Here is a 26,204-nt window from a genome sequence, read left to right as displayed (position 1 = left end):
AGTTTTAACAAAATAATTACTTGTCCAATAAAAGAAATTTATTGCAATAATTAACTATTCATTTGACTAATCCCTCAAAGTCTTTACTGAAACTGTCAGTAATGGAAGAATATGAAGCTTGCTGAGGTCATCATCCAAGAATCTAGTAATATGTATAGAAAAGTTAACTGCATGACTTACACTTATTGTATGCATCATAAGACTTTGAATTAAGAATGTGGGAAAGAATTTGCTTGAGTCCTGGTTGAACCAAGCTGAGGAAGTGGGATTGGGGATCTCTGAATTAAACAGGTTTAACTTGCATTTCAGTAATGGTTGCTTGCTAAAATGTACAGCTGAAGTTGTTTTGAATGCAATGTCAGTTTGACTTAATTTTGAAATTTTAGAGAAAATTTTGCTACATTCTTGATGCCATATCAATACCATAAGGGGATGACTAAATCATTCATTGTTTCATGCCAGTGAAGTTTCAGTGAATTTGGTTTTCTCTCACCTTTATCTGTGAGCATCTTAAGTCAAAAGACATCTCTTAATTTTTTGCAGTAACCTGCCTTTGAATATAAAGGATAGAAGCTTTTCTATATTCAGAACTGTTAGCTTCTGTAGCTATGTAATGCCATATACAGAGTGCATCTAACATATCCTTTTAAGGAAAAATTTTTAGAGAGATTCCTATCCCCTATGGAACTGTACAGGAAAGACTTCCAATAAAACAGTCTGGAGGCCAGGACACGTAGGGCAATTTGAAACAGATTTTTTCTAAGTGAGATCATGTGAAAAATCACTTTCTTCCCTTTAAAACCTTTTTGCTAAAAAATACTTTACAAGTAGTTCATTCTAAACACTGCACACTGTTCTGCCTCAACCCGACCTCTTGTGTAACTGTTTGAGACTATAAATTCACATTTGGAGTTTTGATTTTTTTTAACAGTATGTTTTAAGTTTGTGTTGTGTGACAGTGTGTTCACTGACCAAATAATCTGATGAAGTTTCTCTGCAACAAAATACATTTTTTAAATTCTATAAATATTTAAAGCTGCACTACAGTTTATGTTGCAGTTTCTGAAATCAATGCAGAAACTTCCTGTATAGCAGATACTAAAAAACAATAATCTTTGGTTGTTTCCACAAAAGCTTTTTATCTCTAGCAGACATGACTGGATTTAACATTTTATAATAGATACCAAAACATAAAGGTTTTAGTTACGCTGAAGGAACTTGGCGGTAAAGAGTTTTCTAAAGAGCATTATGTTGAAGAATGAGTAAATTAAACTTCAAGTATCGTATACAGATTTTAATTCCACGCAGAAGATGTAGTCTGAGCATACCTGACTAAATGGCTTTTTCTGCTGTTGTGAAGATTTTGTTTTAGGAAACTTTGTATTGCAGCAGTGGTCTAGTCTAAATACAGTTAGTGAATAGGGGTGATTGTCTTCAAGAAAGTAGATATTAAAATAAGATAAAAGATCATAATGCTACTATATAAATCCATGGTACGCCCAAACCATGACTACTGCATGCAGTTCTGGTCACCCCATCTCAAAAAACATATTAGAATTGGAAAAAGTACAGAGTAGGGCAACAAAAATGATTAAGGATGTGGAACAGCTTCTGTATGAGGCGAGTTTAAAAAGACTGGGATTTTTCAATTTGGAAAAGAGGGAACTAAGAAGGGATATGAAGGAGGTCTATATAAAATCGTGAACGATGTGGAGAACATCAATAAGGAAGTGTTATGTACTCCTTCACGTAACACAAGAACCCTGGGGTTATGCAATGAAATTAATAGGAAGCAGGTTTAAAACAAACCAAAGGAAAAAGTACTTCACATAATGCACAGTCAACCTATGGAACTCATTGCCAGGGGATGTTGTGAAGGCCAAAACTATAATGGGGTTCAAAAGAATTAAATAAGTTCATGGATAGGTCCATCAGTGGCTGTTAGCCAGGATGGTCAGGGACTCAACCCCATGCCCTAGACTCTGATTGCCAGAAGCTGGGAGTGAACAACCAGGGGATGGGTCACTTGATGATTACCTGTTCTTTTCAGTCCCTCTGAAGCACCTGGCTTTGGCCACTGTCGGAAGACAGGGTACTGGGCTAGAGAGACCATTGGTCTGACCCAGTTTGGCTGTTCGTAAAGTTAGAAAAAAGACTTGTATGCTGTTTCTCAATAGTATCCCTTTAAATAAAAAAGGGTACCCAAAGCACATTAGATGAAGTATAAAAACGAACACTGAAATGCAACCCTTCTAAAATAGAATGCACTTTAACAGCAGAGCAGCCAGTGACATCAGGTTCGGATGAAGTAAAGAGCTGTTTTCTTGAAAGATGGGGAAATTTGGAAGGCAAAATGTAACTAACTAATGCGGAGTTTGGCCAAGATACTACCCAGCACACATTTAACCCTATAAAAGGGATCATGAAACTTTCAGAGGACAAATGGCGAGAGCTTTCATTTATACTTCATCTGAAATATGGCACTACCATGAGTGTAGTGCTTTCTGCTATATTGTTTCAGAACTGTTGGGTTGAAGAGTGCCACTGCCTGCAGCATCTGGGTTTTTCTTAGAGGGGTTAGGCATGCCCAACCCCATAGGATTAATGAAGATGGTTTAATGTAGACCAGGGATTCTCAAACATCATTGAACCAAGACCCCCTTCAACAACAAAAATTACTACATGACCCCAGGAGGGGGGGACTGTAGCCTAAGCCTGCAGCCCTGGGTGGGGATGGGCAAACCCTGAGTCCCACCAGCCTGAGCTGGGGGCCAAAGCTGAAGTCGAAGGGCTTCAGCCCCAGGCAGGAGGCCTGTAACGTAAGCCCAGCTGCCCAGGGCTGAAGCCCTTAGACTTCAGCTTTGACCCCAGGTGGTGAGGCTTGGCTTTGGCTTCAGCCCCAGGTGATGAGGCTTGGGCTTTGGTTTTGGGCCCAAGAAAGTCTCAGCCAGCCTTGGTGACCTCATTAAAATGTGGTCCCAACCCACTTGAGGTCCCGATCCATAGTTTGAGAACCACTGAAGAGACTATATACAAATAGCGTCAGACTACAGATCATTGTAATATGAAATCAGTGATATGGTGAGGCGACGGTGATTACTGAGTTTTCATTTATTAGTTTGAAAAAGATCAGTATCAACTTTAGAATTCCTAGTGCTTTGTATAAATCCATCTAGAGTAGATTCTACTTATTAACAGTAGATTCTACAGTAGAACAGTAGACAATAGAATCTACAGTAGATTCCACTTATTAACACCCCCTTAGTGGATGGTTAAAAGTTGCGAGTAATAGGTAGTTGCTAATAAGTAAAAAGCAGATTTGCCAGTTTGTGTCTAGGGTATGAAGCACTAGGTCATGTCTTTCATGGCTGCAGCAGCGCAAACTGCTTGTGGCTGCTGCATGGCAAGTCCCAGGGCTTCCTTCTAGGTTGCAGCCAGAGAAAGAATAATTGGGGCTGCATGGTACCTCTCTCTCCCTGCACTCTGCGTTTTATCATGTGCTGGCACAGAGGGCCTGGGCTCGGAAGCTCCCAGTGCTTCCTTCCCTGGTTGCAGCCCCGCATACCTGCTTTCCAAGGGAACCGGGGAATACAGCCAGGGATAGAAGTGCTAAGATGCATGGAGTCCTGGCTCCTGGTGCTAGCAGAGGATGCAGCCTGGAGAGTCCAGAGATACCATTCAATCCCACGGGCCTCCAGTGCCTCCACTCCTTGTAGAAAGCCCTGGCATCAGGGTAGCAGCCCCACTCCCTGCTGCTGCCCTGCCCAGAGTCTACCCTGGGGCATGGGCTTGGCACATCCTGGTGCGTTCATCCCTGGATTTAATGCCACAGACCTACCTGTGGCCATGCTTACCACATGGACGGTACGTCTACACTACGGGATTATTCCGATTTTCCATAAACTGGTTTTGTAAAACAGACTGTATAAAGTTGAGTGCACGCAGCTACACTAACAACATTAATTCGATGGTGTGCGTCCATGGTCCGAGGCTAGCGTTGATTTCTGGAGCGTTGCACTATGGGTAGCTATCCCGTAGCTATCCCATAGTTCCCGCAGTCTCCCCCGCCCCTTGGAATTCTGGGTTGAGACAACACGAAGCTGTGCGATCAGAGAAGCTTTGAAAATGAGGTTTCATCATGGGCCAGGGTACGGTCTGACTGCTGTTGTTTTTCCCTCATGAACCCCCCCCCCCTTTATTGACTCCTTCCCTGTAAGCAAACCCACCATTTGATTACGGCTTGCTTAAGGAAATAAAGTCACTATCGTTTAAAATCATGTATTCATATTAAAAAGGCTTATAAAAAGAGGCAGAGAACTGAAAAGGTATCCGGGTGTGGTTTGGGAGGGGATAGGAGGAAGGAAAGGCCATTAACACATTCTGTAATGACAGCCTTTTGGTTGGACTGTCCACGGGGTGGAGTGGGCGGGTGCACGAAGCCTTCCCCATGCGTCTACATGTCTGGGTGAGGAAATATGGAACATGGTGAGTGGTGGGTGGTTACAACAGGGGCTGCGCGGCACTCTGTGACCCTGCTGCTCTTCCTGAAGCTCCCCAGACGTCGGAGGATATCATTTGATCACGCAGCAGTCCAGCGTTGCATCCCGCCACCGCTGATCTTCCTGCCTACATCTCTGATCCTTCCTGCCGCCATCTTTCATCTGAGCGTCTCCTATCCTCACGTTGGTCCCTCCTATCCTCACGTTGAATCCCTCTTGTCCTCATGTCACTGGCATCTTTCCTGTACTTGCTACCACGTCCTTCCACTCATTCACGTTCTTTCATTGCGGTTACTTCCATGATTTCCAAGAACATTTCGTCTTGCATCTTCTTTTCCTCCGTCATATCTGAGCTAGCCTTCGGGATGCAGTAGGGAGGCTTGAAAATTTGCAGCTGCATTGAGGGAGGGAAAAGGGGAGAAGTATTAAAAAAATCATTTTACAGAACAATCGTATCCTCTTTCACATGAACAACACTATTCACCTTACATAGCACATGTGATTCACTACAGGGTTCATTTGCATCTTAATTATGAGTGCCTGCGACTCTGGTGTTACAGATCTCACAGACGCAGGTCCGGCATCAGAATTCAGCTTGCATGCGGCCATGTAGGCGTTTCTTTCGGCTTTCCAGCTTCATATACACGGTGCCTTCTGATGCTTCTTTCCTGTTACATGCAGCAGCAGAAGCACCCACCCCCCCCATCCAGTTTCTCTAGATGATTGCTTTACCCTCCTCCCACCGCATGGCTGGTATCGTGGAAGATCACTGCTAATCACCCCCGTTTCCCCCCCCCCCACAGTGGCTGGTAGCTGGGAATATTCCTCGTAGCCAAACGCAAAAAAGCTCAGTGTTATCTTCCTCCCATCCCCCCGCTTGCTACACGCAAGGAAGATTTCTTTTAAGCAACAGCCAGTAGGGAAAATGGCCATCTCTGTCCCTTAATGGAATTCCTGAATTTCAACCGAATTACCGTGAATGATATCACTCTGCTGAGGATAACAGAGCGAGATAAAGATAGGATGTTCTTGAATGCCAGCAATCACCGGACCATACGCAGCTATGCTTTCTCATGCATGATACCGATTACCACTCCATGCATGTAGCAAGTAAAGTGTCGTACCATGGTGGACTGAACAAGGTTGCCTTGCCCAGAAACCTTCTTCAAAGGTTTTGGAGTACCTCCAGGAGCGCTTCACTGGAGATGTCCCTAGAAGATTTCCGCTCCATCCCCAGACATGTTAACAAACTTTTCCAGTAACTTTACTGGCTGCGAATGCATCCCAAGCCCATGGCAAAATCACTCTTAAAACGCTTGCTTTTAACCAGTTGTTATATTTACAAGGTACACTCACCAGAGGTCGCTTCCATAGCTCACTGTTGGGCTAGTGCTTGGGAGGGCTGGGAGGTAATTCCGTTCTGGGTCACAAAAAGCTCCTGGCTGTTGGGGCAATGGAGTGCTGTGTATTCTCTGAAAGGTCGTCCTCCTCTTCCCCTCCGCAGAAATCCTCAGCCAGGTTGAGATTCAACCTCCACCTCGGAATCCACGGCAGGGGTGGGTAGTGGTGGCGCAGCCCCTAAAATTGCATGCAGCTCAGCGTAGAAGCGGCATGTTTTTGGCCCTGACCTGGACCTCCGTTTGCTGCTTTGTTTTCTGGTAGGCTTGTCTGAGCTCCTTAACTTCACTTCTGCACTGCACTGGAGTCCCTGGTGTGGCCTTTTCCACTAGCCTTGGAAATTTTTTCAAATCATTTTTTCATTTCTCTTTTGGAACGGAGTTCTGATAGACAGAATCCTCTCCCCATATGCAATCAGATCCAGTACCTCCCATGTGGGTCCTACCTTTCCCATTGTCGGTCCATGCTGGAGCTCTTTTTCTGATTTCTCAGGAGACTGGTTTGTACCTGTGCTGATGAGCTCTGTGTTTATGGTCACCTGTTGCTGATGAGCTCATGGTGTGTCACCTGTATTGATCAAGCTCCATGCTGGCCAAACGGAAACGAACTTCAAAAAGTTTGCAGGGCTTTCCTGTATACCTGGCCAGTGCATCTGAGTTCAGATTGCTATCCAGAAGCAGTCAAGTGGTTTGTTACTGGGGGATACTGCCCAGAGGCCAATACCGTTGACTTTGCGGCACCACTAACCCTAATCGATAATGGTAATACCGATTTAGCACTGTTCCTCTCGTTGGGGAGGAAAGTACAGGAACGATGGTAAAGATCCCTTTTCTTCGATATAAAGGGCCTTCGTAGCGTGATGGGTGTGGTGTTATCCGGTTTAACGCTGCTAAAATCGGATTTAAATGGCGTAGGTAGCCAGGCCGGGAGTGACGGACGCGGGGACCACAAGCGCATGACACATTAATAAATTGCCTAATAAACAGCAAGCATGTCATAACTAGACCAATACTTCTAGTAGTTGGATAATTCAGTGCAAAATGTTTCTACTGAAGGAACGTTAATAGGTTGCTGTTCAGTGGAATCTATTTGTATAGTTAAAGACAGCGTATCGCAAAGGAAAATAGGTTTCAAATACAAGTACTAACTGTATACCAAGTTACTTTCACTGCTTTCAGGAAGTTCTTTGGTCCTGGAAGCAGATGTTGGTTATCAGATCTGTCAGATGATGCATAAATCCATTATATAAAAGGAAATTATTGTCCCATAAATTCAGTGAATGACCATATTAATTTTACCTTACTGGTAGAGACCTGCTTGGTGTCATTTATTTATTTTATTTATTTAATAATTTAATTTTAGTCTTCTTCTGACTGTGTTAAGAGAGAGCTTTCCTGGATGCAGACTTTTATGTACTGTTAAATGGGGCAGATCCAGAATATTATCAGCACTGGACAATGGTCTTTAGGCGACACCAGGGTTAGAAAACACTTTCTTTCCATTTCCCCTTTCTTAAACCTATAAGGATTCACCATGGGTACAGAGGCAGAAGCAGTTCTTAAGTGGCAGATGAATTACAGCTCCAAGTCTGTCAGTGTGCTAGAGGGGAGCAAGAGGGTGCGCAGCAAAAATGATCTAAGGGTCTGAAGCAGCTGATGCATAAGCTCTTTCACTCCTGAGAAGGAGACTACTATCTTTGGACTTGAATGGGAAACTACACTCCCACCCGGAAGGGCTGGCTGAAGAGTGGAGAAGAGGCTTAGATTGCAGGGAATTTCTAGTGTTATGGAGTTGGGGTGGGGTTCCTTTCTCCCAAAGCTTGCCATGGAGAGAGGGGAAAGTGTCCTAATAGGCAAATCCTTACTTTGTCACATCATCTCTTCTAGCTTCTTGCCAGTCCTGACCTTGGAGAATGCTGTGCCCAGCAGTTTAATTGCACATTCTCCTCTATTCGGTGGACTTGGTCTTGTTTTTCTTCCCCATCTTTGTAGCTTCTAGAGAGGGGTGTGTTCTTGCAAGACAGTGTTACGCAAGGACTCAGCTGCCTGGGAGCTGCCTTGTATCCTGCTGTTTATGTCGCAGTCATCAAATCTTTTCAAGCAGATTGTGGGCATGGTTTCAAGACAGTAGTCAATTTAAGAACCCTGGACTTAGGGTCTATGTGCAGTTTTTGTATGAAAATGAGGGAAGATAGCAATTAAAAAAATAGGAACTATCATATGTACTTCAGTTTGCTCTGCTTGATTTGATTCTGTGGTGACTGCATGGAGTTAAATCAAAGGAGGATGGTTTAGAGGAACAACAGGAATGAACTGACAGAGACAAAGCTCTTGTCAGTTGAGAATTTTTATTCATTTGCTCCAACATGTTATGTATCCTTTCGGTGACATTAAATACCTGGTTTTGAAGAAGGTGTGTTTGGTCATTTTAATCAGTTGTATCACTGGGTTCTGGAGGGAAAAGGTTCAGGTGCCAAACACCATTGCTGTTGTGTTGTCAGGCTTGGCAATACAGAAGAGATTTGGGGAATCAGAAAAATGGGGATAATGAGCTATGGTGATTTGTAACCAAATCAGGGGTTAAAGATGAATGTTGGCGGAGGTTACTGCTGGTATAGTTTTCGAGAAGTCAGGTGAGCACAATTTTTATTGTATGCTCAATGTAAGCACACAGACTCAAGGGGCTGTGTCTTGGACCATTTTATATTAGTGGGCTGTCAAAATAAAATTGATCCTAATTACTTGTCGGATTATTGCACTGTTAATAAAAATTTTAAATCAAGTATCTGGATTATTTTCTGCATTTTCAAATTATTTATTTCAATTAAACACAGATCAAAGTGATACAAGTGCTTCACTTTATATTTTTATTACAAATATTTGCACCTGTAAAAACAATGTATTAGGTGAATTGCAAAATACTAGTACTGTATGCAATATCTTTTTTATGGAAAGTTGAACTTACAGATGTGAATTTGTACAAAATAACTGCATTCAAATAGAAGCAATGTCAAAACTACAGCCTACAAGTTCACCCAGTCCTATGTTTTTGTTCAACCAATCACTCAGACAAAAAGTTTGTTTACAATTGTGGGGATATGTGCCACCTGCTTCTTGTTTACAATTCACACTGAAAGTCAGAACAGAGCAGTCGCTTGGCATTGTTGTAGCGCATTGCAAAGATATTTAATGCCACCTGTCTAAAGTTTCATATTGTCCCTTATGCTTCAACACCAATTCAAGGGACCATGTTGCCCATGCTGATGACAGGTTTGCTCAATAACATCCACAAGCAGTGTCGAGTGATGCATGTTTCATTGTTTATCGGAGTCAATGCCCCCAGCAGCAAGCTGTTTATTTTCTTTTTTTGAATGGTTCGTGTTCTGTAGTTCCACATTAGAGTGTTGCTCTTTTAAGATTTCTGAAAGCTGCTCCACTCCTCGTTCCCTTTCTCAATTTTGAAGGCCACTTCAGATTATTAACCCTTGGATCCAGTGCTGTAGCTATCTTTACAAATCGCTCATTGGTACCTTCTTTGGTTTTTGCCACTTGCAGTGAGTGTCTTAAACGAACAACACTGTGCTGACGTCATCATCCGAGTATACGGTTTATACTATGAATTATATGGCAGAATGTGGGTATAAACACTGAGACAAATTCTCCCCCAAGGGTTCAGTTCCAATTTAATTAACACATTTTTTTATATGAGCAGTCGTCAGCATGGAAGCTGTCCTCTGGGATGGTGACCGGAACCATGAGGGGCATTACGGATGTTTAGAACATCTGGCACATAAATACCTTGCAGTGCTGGCTACAAAAGTCTCTTGTTGGAAGGCAGGTTCTTATTTCAATTGTACCGAAGTGACAACTGTGGGCGCATTATCTCCCATAAATGTCAACAAACTTGTTTGTTTAGCGGTTGGCTGAACAAGACGTATGACTGATGTGCACTTGTGCTTAAAGTTTTATATTTGTTTTATTTTTGAATGCAGTTTTGCGTACATATTTACCTTTGTAAGTATCAACTTTCACAATAAAGGATTGCACTGATAGTCTTCTATGAGGTGAGTGAAAAATACTTTATATTTACAGTGCAATTTTGTAATAACTATAAGTGAGCAGTGTTTACTTGGTATCTCTCGTGTTGTCATTAAATCCACATATTTGAAATTTAGAAATATTTAATATATTTCATCTGGTATTAAAACTGTGTGAATTTTTTTCATCGGGTTAAATTTTTTAGTTAATCGTGAGTTAACTGAGACTGCAGTGGCACTTACAGAACGTAGGCCTGTACACGGAGAGGAGGGGTTTATGTGTCGATGTAGATATGTAACTTCAGCATGGGATGCAAGTACGCTGAAGTTGAATTATCTCTATTTTGACTTACTGCCGTTCTCATGGCGTGGGATTGATGGCTTGTGCCCCTCCCCCCGTTACTCTGTACCGCCACTTGCTCTGGTGGAGTTCTGGAGTCAACGGGAGGTTGTTCGGGATAGATTACATCGGTCTAGAGAGATGCGATATATCAATCCCTGATAAATCGATTGCTACCTCCAATCCGTTGGATAGTCTGGAGGTAATAGAGCTTCCTCTGCCAGTGGGAGGGGTCTTTCTGTCCTTGGTATCCTCCTCCTCCTTAAGAATCTTCTGTTATTCTCATGCTGTCAGCATGGGGACTTAGGTCAGTTTAATTGCAAGCTTGAGGGTGTTGGAATGTTCCCAGCCGATTTAGCGTATCTGGACCTGATTTTCTAGTGTGGATCAGACCTCTGTATACAAGGAGTGTTTTAGCATCTCTGATTCTGAATGTTTTTCTTCTCACATATTGAACATTTCCTATTTTTTTCGTAAAAGAAACGGGTTCTTCAGCATAGCTTGCTTCACTTTATGGTTGCTATTTTTTGTAAAATACCATTTTTTATTCTTGTTGGTTTTTAATAGAGGTCAAGGGGTTGTTACAGGTACCCTGACATGAGTGCCCTTGTAGCCAACTCAGTGGCAAGGTATTACTTACTTCACGCCCTCTCTTCCCTTCATCTGCCTACAAATGAGAATACGGTCCCAGCAGAAGAATTCAGGCCCTCTTTAGTCATATAAGCCCAGTCTTACAAATCCCTCAGGGTAAAAGCAGTTTCCTCCCAAATTCCAAAGTAGAATAGGTAAACAGAGGCTCTTCAATCCTATTCAGAGATTAGTATCCCAGGTCACTCACCGAGAGTCATTAAACCGTGTTCTCAAACTTTGTACAGGTCCCCCTTTCAATAGCAAAGCCTTGAGATGCACCCCCCCATCCCAATTAAAACCACTTGTTTTAATATATTTAACACCTCAATGATGGAGCAAGCGGGGTTTGGGGTGGAGAGGTGACAGCTCATGACCCCGTTAGGGGTTCCCTGTACGGCGTGTGTTGTTGGGCGTCGCCACCTTCTGGTGCGGCTGGGAAGCCAGGCCACCTCACTACACAAGTCCGGGGAGTCGGGGAGTTAGCCTGGTGAGCACGGAACAGTCAAGAGCTCAGGCCTTCATGCTGGGCTCGAGCCAAGCGTTTCAGTAATAAGCCCACGCCCTCAGTTCAGGGCAGCGGCATGCGAACAACAGTTCCACGGAACAAAGCCCAGGCTCCTGGTCCTGGCGTCGGGGAAGTGGGGAGACTTGCTACCTGTGAGTGGGGGTTGGGTGCGGGGGATGCGGCCCACCCACTCCCTCGCCGCCCAGGGCCCTGACCAGCGGTAGGCACCTGCTGCTGTTTCAGTGGGATCCTGGTTGCAACACACTGACATCGCTTCTGGGTGGGGCCATCAGCCCCGACTAGGGTCGGCTGCCCCTGCGGCTACTTCAACCTCACCCCCTCTAGCAGTCCCTGGTCTGGTCAGGCATCTTTCCCGGGCATCAAGCACCATGGCTCCTCGGCGGTACTCCACGGCAGCAAAGCTGGGCAGCTCTTGGGTCCCTTTCTCGCAGTAGATTCACTGGCTTCTCCGGCCATCTGATCGGGCATCAGTCCTCAACAGGATAGGGCCAGTCGTCAGGGCGGTCACAGGCGGCCAGGAGTCTCCCCAGTGGGAGCTCGGGCCCAGTGTTCCGGCGGCCAGGCAGCTCTTGAGCCCTGAGGTTGGGCTTTTATGCTTCTGTCCTGCCGCCGTGACCTCTGGGGGCGGGGTGCAGGCTTCCAGTGGCTCCGCCCACTTTGGAATCGGAAGGGCTCATCCCTCTCTGGGGCGCATGGGAGCCAGACGCCTCACTACATCCCGACCCCCAATTTGAGAATTTCTTGCATTAACCTTGTTCCTGTTCGCTTTTGTCCTGTCAGGGCCCCACTCTTCTAAGCTCATTACCGGAGGGGTCCAGGTAGCTGCTCTCCCAGCATTTTTCCTGTAGCCTTCAAGTCAGATCTCCTGTGAGAAGGTCTCCTGTGCCGTGTTCTACTCAAGAGTCTTCCTGAGCTGCAAATCCTAGGCCTGCTCCTGGGGCTTCCCTCCAGAGTCAACTCCGTTGCTTCTGGGCTCGAGCTTGCCTGACCAAGGTCTCCTTGCAATTTCTTTCCTCTGGCAACTCTAGTGCTCCTTATTCTCTCCTCTTGTTCTTCAGACAGCCTCACTTACTCCCAAGTCCGTGCCGATAGGGCAAATCATAATGTTCGAGTCAGGGGTGGTTCTAGAGTCAGCCTCAACCACCTCGCAATATTATCTGTGATGAAGCAGCAAGAGAAACCAATTTCGCGGCCCTTTTCCTGATGCTGATAACTGTGCAAACGCCAATTTGCCGCGGCAAGACATGTTGGCAACGCTGCATCAGATCAGATCCGGGCCAATCGATGGACGTTGTAAACACTCGATGCAATTACACTCGTGGCAGTCATATGAGTGAACCAGAGACCATGATCCTACAAGCCAGGCGAGGATGCTAAGGTTAGCTGTGGCTACGCAGCGCAGCGGAAGTGATGAGGACATAGACATTTTTTTAGATTCTCATTCAAATCGCGTTGCCCCATGCGCTTATGGAGATCCTGTCATGAGATGTATATTGGGGAGGTCTTACTACGCCAATTGTGCGTGCCGCATTTGTTGGCGAACCAGGGTACCGGCAACAAGCACTTGTATCTAGCTGGGACCACATAGTTTTTGCAAGATGTGTGAGGACTTCGCACGTATGCGCCCAAAAATTTCGCATGCCTATTAGGCACTTTCGTGCGAACTTTGAGTAATTACATTGGCTTATCCACTAATGCCTCTACAACCACCTGCCATAATACCCAAGATATGGAAAAGAGGCCACTCTCACAGTGGAGAGCGGAGTGGTATAGCCCTGCTAAGCTATGCGCAGAAACTCGCCCAGACAGCTAGCTGGTCAGTCTGCGAATCTAATTGTGCATTGTATGTAAGACTACACCTCACGCAGTGATGCAAATTCTCACTGTGCTGAGGACTCTGTAGATGGCAGTAGCCACAGCAATCATTAAGCTGCTGCTAGCGAAAGATTTGTGGACTCTGAGAAAATGTTCAAGGGTGAGTGTACGGTATGTGGCTTATGTGCTGCAATTAGGATTCTCCATAAACTTAAGTGAGGTTGGTGGGCAATATGATGCAATCCCATATTCCCATATCTTGGCACTCGCGGCACAGCTCCCTAGATGTGGCGCATTCCTCAAGCTACTATAAACACAAGTGGTATCTTATTCAGTATGGTGGTGCAAGCATGTGGGTTGGATGAAGCACAAGCCGCAACATTTCTCACCAACATCGTACAGTGTGTTGTTGACCGGATAAGGGGTTCATACTGCGACGGCTCCCGTCAGTCGGTAACAACGAAGCAACACTGCTCATTCTCGTTATTAGATAGGCTCGCGCAAGGGAATACTTCCGCAGAACTGAAAAATAACAGTTGGGATTAGTTGAAATGGCCAGACTATAGTACTATCCTGTGGCGGTGACCAGCAATACCCCCTTGATTCCATGCTCAATTTTGACAGCACAATACACATGGCAGCCTGGACAAGTTGGTTCATGGTAGCTTGGTTCAACTCACTAGGGATCTAGAAGCGCAAGTTGCAGGATTAAGGGAGTATATGAATGGGGTGGATTTGGACCGTTTATAAAGGCCCGCGTGCTGCAGCCAACGTTACTGACATTCTCTGACCTCCGCCAATCCACCATGTCTCATTTGTTATTTGCTCTTGCTTTGCTCCAATACATCTGTGGCAGTTCACAGGAAGAGACATTTTTGGGCCTCGGGGTGAGAGGCTGAGGAATCACCTGGCGCCGCTGAATTACTGCATAGCAGACCAGTGAGGCGATTAGAAAGACACACTCGAAGCGGTGACGCAATCAGAGAAGCTTTGAAAATGGTGTTTCATCATGGGGCCCAGGTCGGTCTGACTGCTTGTTGTTTCCCCCTCATGAAACCCCCCCCCCCCTTTATTGAATCCTTTACCTTAATTGCAAAGCCCATCCTGTGGTCCATGCTGGAGCTCTTTTTCTATTCTCAGGAGACTGCATTGCTACCTGTGCTGATGAGCTCTGTGTGGTCACCTGTGCTGATGAGCTCTGTGTGGTCACCTGTATTGATCAGAGCTCCATGCTGGCCAAACAGGAAACGAAATTCAAAAGTTTGCAGGGCTTTTCCTGTATACCTGGCCAGTGCATCTGAGTTCAGATTGCTATCCAGAGCAGTCACAGTGGTGTACTGTGGGATACTGCCCAGAGGCCAATACCGTTGATTTGCGGCCACACTAACCCTAAATCCGATAATGGTAATACCGATTTTAGCACTGTTCCTCTCGTTGGGGAGGAGTACAGAAACCGATGTAAAGAGCCCTTTATATCGATATAAAGGGCCTCGTAGCGTGGATGGGTGTGGTGTTAAATCGGTTTAACGCTGCTAAAATCGGTTTAAATGCGTAGTGTAGACCAGGCCGGAATGAAGGAGCCGGGGACCCACAAAGCTGCATGACACATAATAAAATTGCCAATAAACAGCAAGCATGTTACCAATAACTAGACCAATTAACATTCTAGTCAGTTGGATAATTCCAGGCAAAATGTTTCTACTGAAGGAAAGTTAATAGGTTGCTGTTCAGTGGAATCTATTGTATAAGTAAAGACAGGGTATCAGCAAAGGAAAATAGTTTAAATACAAGTAACTAACTGTATACAAGTTACTTCAACTGCTTTCAGGAAGTCTTTGTCCTGGGAAGCAGATGTTGGTTATTCAGAATCTGTCAGATGATGCATAATCCATTATATAAAAGGAATTATTGTCCCATAAATTAAGTGATGAACCATAATTAATTTTACCTTACTGGTAAGAGACCCTGCTGGTGTCATTTATTTTATTTATTTATTTTAAAATAATTTAATTTTAGATCTTCTTCTGACTGTGTTAAGAGAGAGCTTTCCTGGATGCAGACTTTATGATGTACTGTAATGGGCAGATCCAGAATATTATCAGGCACTGGACAATGTCTTTAGGGACACCAGGGTTAAGAAAACACTTCTTTTCCATTTCCCCCTATTCTTAAACCTATAAGGATTCACCATGGGATACAGAGGCAGAAGCAGATTCTTAAGGTGGCAGATGAATACAGCCTCCCAAGTCTGTCAGGTGCTGAGGGAGCAGAGGGTGGAGCAAAAATGATCATAAGGGTCTGAAGCAGCTGATGCATAAGCTCTTCTCACTCCCTGAGAAAGGAGACTACATATCTTGGACTTGAATGGGAAACTACACTCCCACCAGGAAGCTGGCTGAAGAGTGGAGAAGAGGCTTGATTGCAGGGAATTTCTGTGTATGGAGTTGAGGGTGGGGTTCCTTTCTCCCAAAAGCTGCATGGAGAGAGGGGAAAGTGTCCTAATAGGCAACATTTCCTTACTTTGTCACATCATCTCTTCTAGCTTCCTTGCAGTCCTGACCTATGGAGAATTGCTGTGGCCCCAGCAGTTTAATTGCACATTCCTCTATTCGGTGGACTGGTTTGTTTTTCTTCCCATCTTTTAGATTCTAGAAGAGGGTGTGTTCTTGACACAGACAGTGTTACAGCAGAGGACTACCAGCTGCCTGGGAGCTGCCTTGATCTGCTGTTTATGTGCAGTCATCCAATCTTTCAAGCAGATTGTAGGGGCATGGTTTCAAGACAGGAAGTCAAATTTTAAGAACCCTGACTTGAGGTCTACTGTGCAGTTTTGTAGAGAATGAGGGAGATAGCCATTTAAAAAAAAATAGAAACATCATATGTACTTCAGTTTGCCTGCTTGATTTGTATTCTGTGTGACTGCATGGAGTTAAATCAAAGGAGGATGTTAGAAGGAAACAAACAGGAAATGAAACTGACAGAGACAAAGCTATTGTCAGTGAGAATTTTATTCATTTGCTCCACATGTTATGTATCCTTTCGGTGAATAAATACCTGTTTTGAAGAAGGTGTGTTTGAGTCATTTTAATCAGCTGTTATCACTGGGTTCTGGAGGAAAAGGGATTACAGGTGCCAAACACCATTGGGCCTGTTGTGTTGTCATGGCTGGCATACAGGAAGAGATTTTGGGGAATTCAGAAAAATGGGGATATGAGCTATGGTGAATTTGTAACCCAAATCAGGGGTTACAAGAGGAAATGATTGGGGAGTTACTGCTGGTAATAGTTTTCGAGAAGTCAGGTGAGCACAATTTTTAATTGTACTGCTAATGTAAAGCACACAGACTCAAGAGGGCTGGTGTCTTGGACCATTTTATATTAGTAGGGCTGTCAAGTAATTAAAAATTAATCCTAATTAATTGTGTGATTAATTGCACTGTTAATAAAAATATTTAAATAGTATTCTGGATATTTTCTGCATTTTCAAATATATTTATTTCAATTACAACACAGAATACAAAGTGTACAGTGCTCACTTTATATTTTTTATTACAAATATTTGCACTGTAAAAAACAAATGTATTAGGTGAATTGAAAAATACTAAGTACTGTAGTGCAATATCTTTTATTATGAAAGTTGAACTTACAGATGTAGAATTATGTACAAAATAAACTGCATTCAAAAATAAAGCAATGTAAAACTACAGCCTACAAGTTCACCCAGTCCTATTTTTTGTTCAACCAATCACTCAGACAAAAAGTTTGTTTACATTTGTGGGAGATAATGCCACCTGCTTCTTGTTTACAATGTCACCTGAAAGTCAGAACAGGCGTTCGCATGGCATTGTTGTAGCGGGCATTGCAAGATATTTACATGCCACATGTGCTAAAGATTCATATGTCCCTTCATGCTTCAACCACCAATTCAAGGGACATGTGCCCATGCTGATGACAGGTTCTGCTCAATAACAATCCAAAGCAGTGTAGAGTGATGCATGTTCATTTTCATCCGGAGTCAGATGCCAACAGCAGAAGGTTAATTTTCTTTTTTGATGGTTCGTGTTCTGTAGTTCCCACATTAGAGTGTTGCTCTTTTAAGATTTCTGAAAGCATGCTCCACTCCTCGTCCCTCTCAATTTTGAAAGGCACTTCAGATTATTAAACCTTGGATCCAGTGCTGTAGCTATCTTTAGAAATCTCTCATTGGTACCTTCTTTGTGTTTTGCCACATCTGCAGTGAAAGTGTTCTTAAAACGAACAACATGTGCTGAGTCATCATCCGAGACTACTATAACATGAAATATATGGCAGAATGTGGGTAAAACAGAGCTGAAGACAAAATTCTCCCCCAAGGAGTTCAGTCACAAATTTAATTAACACATTTTTTTAATGAGCGTCGTCAGCATGGAAGCATGTCCTCTGGAATGGTGACCGGAACATGAAGGGGCATACGGATGTTTAGAACATCTGGCACATAAATACCTTGCAGTGCTGGCTACAAAAGTCCTATGTGAAGGCAGGTTCTTATTTACAATGTTACCAGAAAGTGACAAGTGGGCAGCATTATCTCCCATAAATGTCAACAAACTTGTTTGTCTTAGCGGTTGGCTGAACAAGAAGTATGACTGAGTGCACTTGTAGACTCTAAAGTTTTATATTGTTTTATTTTTGAATGCAGTTTTTTGGTACATAATTGTACATTTGTAAGTTCAACTTTCACAATAAAGAGATTGCACTGAAGTACTTCTATGAGGTGAGTTGAAAAATACTTTATCATTTTTACAGTGCAAATATTTGTAATAAATATAAAGTGAGCAGTGTATACTTGGTATTCTGTGTTGTAATTAAAATCAACATATTTGAAAATTGTAGAAAAATATTTAATATATTTCAATTGGTATTAAAACTGTGATTAATTTTTTTCATCGTGGTTAAATTTTTTTAGTTAATCGTGAGTTAACTGAGCTGCAGTAGCACTTCAGCAACGTAGGCCTGGTCTACACGGGAGAGGGAGAGGGGTGTGTCGATGTAAGATATGTAACTTCAGCAATGGGAATAGCGTAGCTGAAGTTGAAGTATCTTATTTTGACTTACTGCCCGTTCTCATGGCGTGGGATTGATGGCTGTGCCCCCCCCCCCAGGTTTACTCTGCTACCGCCACTTGCTCTGGTGGAGTTCTGGAGTCAACGGGAGGGTGTTCGGGGATAGATACATCGCGTCTAGATGAGATGCGATATATCAATCCCTGATAAATCGATTGCTACCCTCCAATCCGGTGGATAGTCTGGATGTACCCATAGAGGCTTCCTATGCCAGTGGGAGGGGTTCTCCTGTCCATTGGTAATCCTCCTCCTCCTAAGAATTCTTCTGTTATCTCAGTGCTGTCAGCATGGGGACTTAGGTCAGTTTAATTGCACAGCTTGAGGGTGTGGAATGTTCCCAGCCGATTTAGCTAATCTGACCTGATTTTCTAGTGTGGATCAGACCTCTGTATACAGGAGTGTTTTAGCATTAGACTGATTCTGAATGTTTTCTATCAACATATTGAAACATTTCTATTTTTTTAGTAAAAGAAAAGTGTTCTTCAGCCATAGCTTGCTTCACTTTATGGTTGCTATTTTTTTGTAAAATACCATTTTTTTTCTTGTTGGTTTTAATCAGAGGTCAAAGGGGGTTGTTACAAGGTGACCCTGACATGAGTGCCCTGTAGCCAACCTCAGTAGCACAGGTATTACTTACTTCAGTTTTCCCTTCATCTGCCTACAAATGAGAATACGGTCCCAGCAGAAAATTCAGGCCCTCTTTAGTCATATAAAGGCCCCAGTCTACAAATCCCTCAGGGTAAAAGCAGTTCCTCCCAAATTTCCAAAGTAAAATAAGGTAACACAGCAGCTCTTCAATCCTATTCAGAAATTAGTACTCCCAGGTCACTCACCTGAGAGTCATTAAACCAGTGTTTCTCAAACTATTGTACAGGTCACCCCTTTCACATAGCAAGCCTCTGAGTGCACCCCCCCCATCCCCAAATTAAAAACCACTTGTTTATATATTTAACACCATTATCAATGATGGAGGCAAAGCGGGGTTTGGGGTGGAGGGTGACAGCTCATGACCCCCGTAGGGGTCCCTGTAGGCGTGTGTTGTTGGGGTCGCCACCCTCTGGTGCGGCTGGGAGCCAGGCCACCTCACTACACAAGTCCGGGGAGTCGGGGAGTTAGCCTGGTGGAGCAGGAAACAGTCAAGAGCTCAGGCCTCAGGCCGGGCTCAGCACAGAGTTCAGTAATAAGCCCACGCCCTCAGTCAGGGCAGGGCAGCGAACAACAGTTCACGAACAAAGCCCAGGCTCCTGGTCCTGAGCGTCGGGGCAAGTGGGAGACTGCTACCTGTGAGTGGGGTGGCAGGGGGGATGCAGGCCCACCCACTCCACTGCGGCCCAGCCCAGGGCCCTGACAGCGGTAGGCGACCTGCTGCTGTTTCAGTGGGGATCCTGGTTGCAACACACTGACATCGGCTCTGGGTGGGCCACAGCCCGACTAGAGTCGGCTGCCCCTGGGCTACTTCCAACCTCCCCCCTCTAGCAGTACCTGCGTCTGGTCGGCATCTTCCACGGCATCAAGCACCATGGGCTCCTCGGGGTACTCCACGAGCAGCAAGCTGGGCAGCTCCTCTGGGTCCCTTCTCGCCAGTAGACTTACTGGCTTCTCCGGCATCTGATCGGCATCAGTCCTCAACAGGTAGGGCCAGTCCTCAGGGCGGTCACAGGCGGCAGGAGTCTCCCCAGTGGGAGCTAGGGCACCAGTGTCCGGCGGCCAGGCAGCTTCTGAGCCCTGGGGTTGGGCTTTTATGCTTCCTGTCCTGCGCCGTGACCTCTGGGGGCGGGTGCAGGCTCCAGTGGCTCCGCCCACTTTGGAATCTGGAGAGGCTCATCCCTCTCTGGGGCAGCTGGGAGCCAGACCGCCTCACTACAGTCCCGACCCCCAATTTGAGAATTCTTGCATTAAACACTTGTCCTGTTCCTTTTGCTCCCTGTCAAGGGCCCCACTCTCTAGCTCATCTACCGGAGGGGTCCAAGGTATGCTGCTCTCCCCAGCATTTTCTCCTGTAGCCTCAAGTCAGATCTCCTGTGAGAGGTCTCCCTGCAGTGTTCTACTCAAGAGTCTTCCTGAGCTGCAAATCCTAGCCCTGCTCCTGGGGACCTTCCTCCAGAGTCAACTCCGTGCTTCTGGGCTCAGCTTGCACTGACCAAGGTCTCCTGCAATTCTTTCCCTCTGGCAACTCTAGTGCTCCTTATCTCTCCTCTCTGTTCTCAGACAGCACTCACTACTCCCACTAACTCTGTCTCTTCTTTATTTGGCCCAGGTACCTTCTCTTAAGCCCAGTTGGGAGGCAGCTGATGAAACACAGGTGCTCTTGACCTTGCCCCCTCTTAAAAGGGCTAGTCTTGCTGTGACAGGGCATTGTGGATAAAAGACATTGACAGATCTTCCTTTCTTTTTCTCCCTGCTCTCTATTTTGAAATTCCCTTGTAGGCTAGGGGAGGATTGTGCTGATGTTGCTCTCGGAATCATGCAGTTGCTTAAGAAATTGAATCTTTATTTTACTTTGGCACTCGTACATTGTGTTGTTTTAAATGTGCTGTGATGCATATGCAGGCGAAGTAGACACACCGATGTGGTCTTTTGCTGCTGTTGGTGCAGAGTGGGGGAATACAGCTTTTCTCTGAGTTTTCATTCCCTTCCCTCCCTGGGTTTCTCACTCTGTGAATATTGTTGCTTCTACACACAATAGATACTTAACCAAACTGTAGTAGGAAACTCACTAAGACTTAAGTTTATAAGCAACTGTTGCTACTTAGTGGGTAATATCAAAGGTGGGGCAGGAAATCCCAGGAGACTAAAAGGGGAAATTAGTATTAATTTTAGGATGGAATGTATACTGGAATGTCTTGAAGCTGTCTGTCTGAAGTTCACTAGATTGGTAGCTAAAAGGAAACTATTAAAACAACCACTGACACTTGATCATTTTAGTATTGTCTCATTTCTTTTCCCAACCCCCAATAGATAAAAATCAAATCATTGTGGTTTGAGAAAAGGAACCTAAGACACTGGAAACTTTGAGCCATGTAGACACTGTGATCTCTGGTAGTATAATTAAAGACTACACTTAAAGAGTTTTTTTGTTTTGACTTGAGAAGTGTTGCACAGGGAAATATGCAATGGTTTCTTGCCTCTCTCTCCTGTTAAAGCTTTGATCTACATGATTTTCTGTGCTAGAAGATTTCCACCATGATGTTTAAAACAGAAAGTTGTGTTTTTAAAGGCAGAAAAGCCCGTCTCATAAGTAGAGGGCAAAGCAGTAGAGATTAAGTGAAGAGCTTGTTGGCATGGCCAACAGGTGTTTTAATTTCTGTGATAGTATTAACTACAGCAAGTTGACATGCTGTCTTGGTAATATATCAGATACTCTGTGGCATATGAAGACATGGTCTCTGCTACAGTGGCAAGCTATTTGTAACAAAAAGGGTAGATTAAATATAAGTAAAAATAAGGTAATTGGGTTTGATTTCTGAATATATTTCCAATCAGTTTTCAAAACTGTGAATGGAACATGGTTTGAGGCTGGCTGTCTTTCTTATCCCCAGCTTTTAGCTTTCTTACATATAATGTTGTTCATGACTTGTCTGGGAGCAACTTTTGAAGCTTGTATCTTTTCTTAGTCCAGGTTCCTCTGAGAAACTAGGCAGAGCTTTTTGTGGCTGCTGTTAAGACTTACATACTAGGTAAGAAGTTTCAAGTAAAAACTTGAAAGATGTTGTGTCACAGTTCAGGGCAACAGTATTATTATTTCCTCCTTATGGTCCAAGGGCTCCCACTCTTAGGTTTCTGGCTCCCTCACCATCACTTCTCTTGGATAAGTCTAACTCCCTCCTGATGGGGGTATATCCAGGCTGCACAGATCCCTGCTTACACTGTGAATTCCTCAGCAAAGTCATACTAAGCAGGCATGCTTTACTTCTCTCCTCAGAGATTATAAACAGTGTAATTACCCACAGTTAAATTACCACACAGCTCTTTCTAAGCAAGCACACTTATTTTTGAGGTTAACGCATTATGGAGTAAACCTATTGCAAATAACGAAAGAACCCACATGCATGCTAATAAGCTTACCAGAGATCACCCCAACCCCAACAAGGACTCTGGCAGGTGAACAGTCCTTCAGACCCCGCAAAGGGCATTTTCTCTGGTCACAAATTCATAACAGCTTTTGTTCAGCACATGCAGCCCCATGTATCTCTGAGCCACAGTTTTATCCAGCCTGGGCCTCTGATCTTGTCTTTATGTTATAGTTAATGAGCAGATACAAGTCCTCTCCTCAAGGTGCAGCTTCAAAAGGTTGAGTCGGAGTGAGAAGTAGACTTCCTCTTCTCCCAAGTATTTCCTAGGAGTCCCACTTAATAGTGTTTTGTCTGCTTTAGCACATTGTTTCCAAGAGTCCTTTGAAGCTCAGACTTCCCACTTCTCCATTAGCCATATCTTCCCCCTAGAGACATTCAATACAATCCCACAGTAATACATAGATGTATATTAAAATACAAATGTGTAAGATACTTGAAACTTAAATCAATATGGTTTAACTTAATTCAAAATTCAATAAGATTCGTCCAGGATATTGCAGGAGATTTCTGTTGTCTGTTATGGGAAGAATGAGAAAAGAGGCTCCCAGCACAGACTATAGCAAAACAAGTGGTATAAACACCATGTGCTTGTTTCTTGACTTGAAGAGGCCAAGAATGCCTTTTCTGAGCACAGGGTCTTTCATGGCAAATGGCATGTTTGTGGGAAAATATCCACTAGAAATCAGCAAATTCAATTTCAGTGACATAAGTCAGACTGAGAGAATGCATTTCCACTATCCAAGTGAAGAGCTGCTCTGCAAACAAACTTGTTTAAAACTTAACCTTGATCCTGAAACTATACAGTTGATTTGTTTTTACCTTTTTATATTTGTTTCATAATAGTTTGACACTAGATGTGTGAGTAGAATATTGGTATTAAAAAAAATCTTAGCTGGATTTGGATGAAATTTGGTATGAGGTTAATATGTTCCCAAACTTCTCCCACCAATCTTCTGCCTCTGCTTGTCTTTTGACAGACTTATGTGTCATTTTAAACAAGGCTGTGAACCCTGCCAAATTTTTCTATCAGGAATATTCACACCTGAAACTGAAGTCCTTATTAAATACATTCTTGTTTTTCACCAAAAGTACATATTGAGGTGTGTGCATAACCTCAGACTTTATTCTTTTACTCAAAGAAAAGTTTTGGTCACGTCTCCAGGTCTGACGTAGCATGCAGTTAGTTGCCTTTTAAGAAAAAAGTGAAACGAGAACTCCTTTCAGGGGTGCTGGAACAATTTGTATAGTGGGCATAGGCTCTGGGGCTGGAGCACTCATGGGGGTAAAAATGGCTACGCTCCCATCGGCAGCCCCCCTGATCGGTGCCTCACCTCCCCAGTGCCTCCTGCCCACCACAATCAGCTGTTCTGTGGCATGCAGGAGGAGTGAGGGGGGGACGCACCCGGGGGTGGGGCTGGGACGAATTGAGGGCAGGCCTTGGGAGAAGGGGTGGAGTTAGGGCAGGGCCTGGGGCAGATGAAGCTAAAAAACCCCTCCAAGATGGCAGTGTGGCAGCACCCCCAGCTCCAGCACCGTTTACATTTGAAGTAGAATACTTATTAAATATTTAATATAAGATTTGTGAATACAATCCGTAGATCAGGATGTTTTGAATTCAGTCTGACATATATTCTAACTGATAAAACATCTGGCTCACAGAACACATTCTTCAGGGGAAAATTACAGTTTATTGATACATATTAAATTCCTTTTTGAAAGAGAAATCAAAGCACGGTAGACTGAAAATCGGTTGCAGACACTGCATGTGCTTTGGTAACGTGCTGTCCCTGTAAGAATAGCATGGTCAAGTGGTTAAGAGTACAGAACTGAGAATTGGGGGTTACAAGTTCAAATCCTGACTTTGAGGTTTAATGTATAAATCTTGAGCAAATTATTTTAATTTAATTGTTTCTTAATACCTACCTTGTAGGGGAAGTTTGAGGCCTAAGCAGTTAACATTGAGTGGTTTTAGACAAAATACTATGTACATGTTAAGTATTATGGCATCACAGCAAAGAGCATCAAAACAATCTCCATTATAATCCTGCTTCCATTCACTTACAACTCTGAAATTCACCTTTTGGATCTTAAATTTCCATGCTGGTATATCCTAAATTGAGTTTTTCTTGAAAGCTTGAGCAAAACTGCTGTTTGGGTTTTTTTAAAAATATGGTTCTTTAAAAATGGCTGAAGTATTTTTTTCAGAGGAATAGCAGGTAAAGTGCTAAACTCTTAAACCTTACAATATGGCATACCTGTAATTCTTAATGTGTACTGTGTACATTGTAATTTTTGAAAAGGTTAATGTAAAAGGGAATTGAAGTCTACATGAGATCAGCACAGTATGAAATGCAGCTACTTTTATTGAGATATCAGCCCTCAGTGTGTTAGGTATCTTTTTGTTAACTTTGCAGTTATCTGTTCTGGTCCCTTGGATAGCCTGAAATTAGCCAGGATAATTTTACAGATGTTTCTAGGACTCCACTTACTTAAAAAAGGAATAGTCATGCTGTTGCTTGCTGCCTTTGTCACTAAAATTTCCTGGTTGCCCAAATGATGGTGATGACAAGATTAAAAAAAAATAAAACAAAAACCAAATGCCTACCTGAATAGAATAGTACCTGAGTATCAGGCTGGGAGTTGAAGGATTTTGAATTCTCATCATGCCATTTCTATAGACTGATGGCTTAGTCATTTGAAAATTAGATGTGTGTGATATCAAGAACTCTTTGGTGAAAGGTGCTATGTAATAATTAACGTATTCTAGAGTAATTTACATATTTCATTGGACACAATATATTGGTATTTCTCCAAATAAATCAATTTTAGGCTATCATTGTAGTTTTATTGCACTAAACTTATTGGCATAAATTCAGCTAGTGCCAAGTGGTCTAATGGTCATTAACCAAGTATGAAATTCTGTGTTAAGATTTAGAATGGAAGATATTTGTTGTCAAGCACAATAAAGGTGTATTTCCTTCGTACCCAGGAAGCCTGCTTCAGGATAGAAGTGGTCAAGTGATGTTTGTATTATGGAACTACTTGCAATTTTTTGCCAGCCAGAGAGCATTGAAGTCCTGGAGTTCATTTCTCTTGTTCCTCCTACCCTTCCTCCTCTTTTTTTTTTTTTCTTTGGTAATAAACCAAATGCAAAAAGAAGATAAAGGGACACCAACTTCACATAACATTGAGTAAAAATGTTTTACATAAGAATACTATAGTGAAACTGGAGGAGCTTTTTTAGTTTCATTTGTGAACTTGACAGCACTGAACGTAGGTAGTGTCACTGCTTCCTTTGTATTGTTAGACACTTTCTCCTTCTGATTGTGTGGGTCTTGTATATAGCATCAGGGATAGTGGGGGGGAAAAAGCCTTTGAAACTTCTAGCTCTTTTTGCAAGTTGGTGTTTCTTTAAAGCAGGGGTCAGCAACCTTTCAGAAGCGGTGTGCCGAGTCTTCATTTATTCACTCTAATTTAAGGTTTCGCGTGCTGGTAATACATTTTAACATTTTTTAGAAGGTCTCTATAAGTCTATATATTATATAACTAAACTAGTGTTGTATTGTAAAATAAGCAGAGTTTTCAAATGTTTAAGAAGCTTCATTTAAAATGAAATTAAAATGTTGATCTTACCCTGCCGGCCTGATTAGCCCACTGCTGATCTGGGGTTCTGTTCACCTAGGCTGGCAGCGGGCTGAGCGGGGCCTGCGGCCGGGACCCCGGCTGGCAAGGGTCTGTCAGCCAGAACCCCAGACCAGCAGTGGGCTGTGCGGGGCTGGTGGCCAG

General features: G+C 43.5%; 1 protein-coding gene across 1 annotated transcript in view; it reads left to right on the top strand.

The window, feature by feature from the left end:
- The window catches only part of CNN3 (calponin 3), a 52,873-nt gene that overhangs the window by 9,973 nt on the left and 16,696 nt on the right, over positions 1-26,204 (top strand). The gene's annotated exons all lie outside the window — the stretch shown is intronic.

This window comes from Chelonoidis abingdonii, chromosome 7 (assembly GCF_003597395.2).
Source record: "Chelonoidis abingdonii isolate Lonesome George chromosome 7, CheloAbing_2.0, whole genome shotgun sequence".
NCBI classification, from domain to species: Eukaryota; Metazoa; Chordata; order Testudines; family Testudinidae; genus Chelonoidis; species Chelonoidis abingdonii.
Note: the sequence above shows the minus strand (reverse complement) of the source record. Positions and strands in the feature narration are given on the sequence as shown.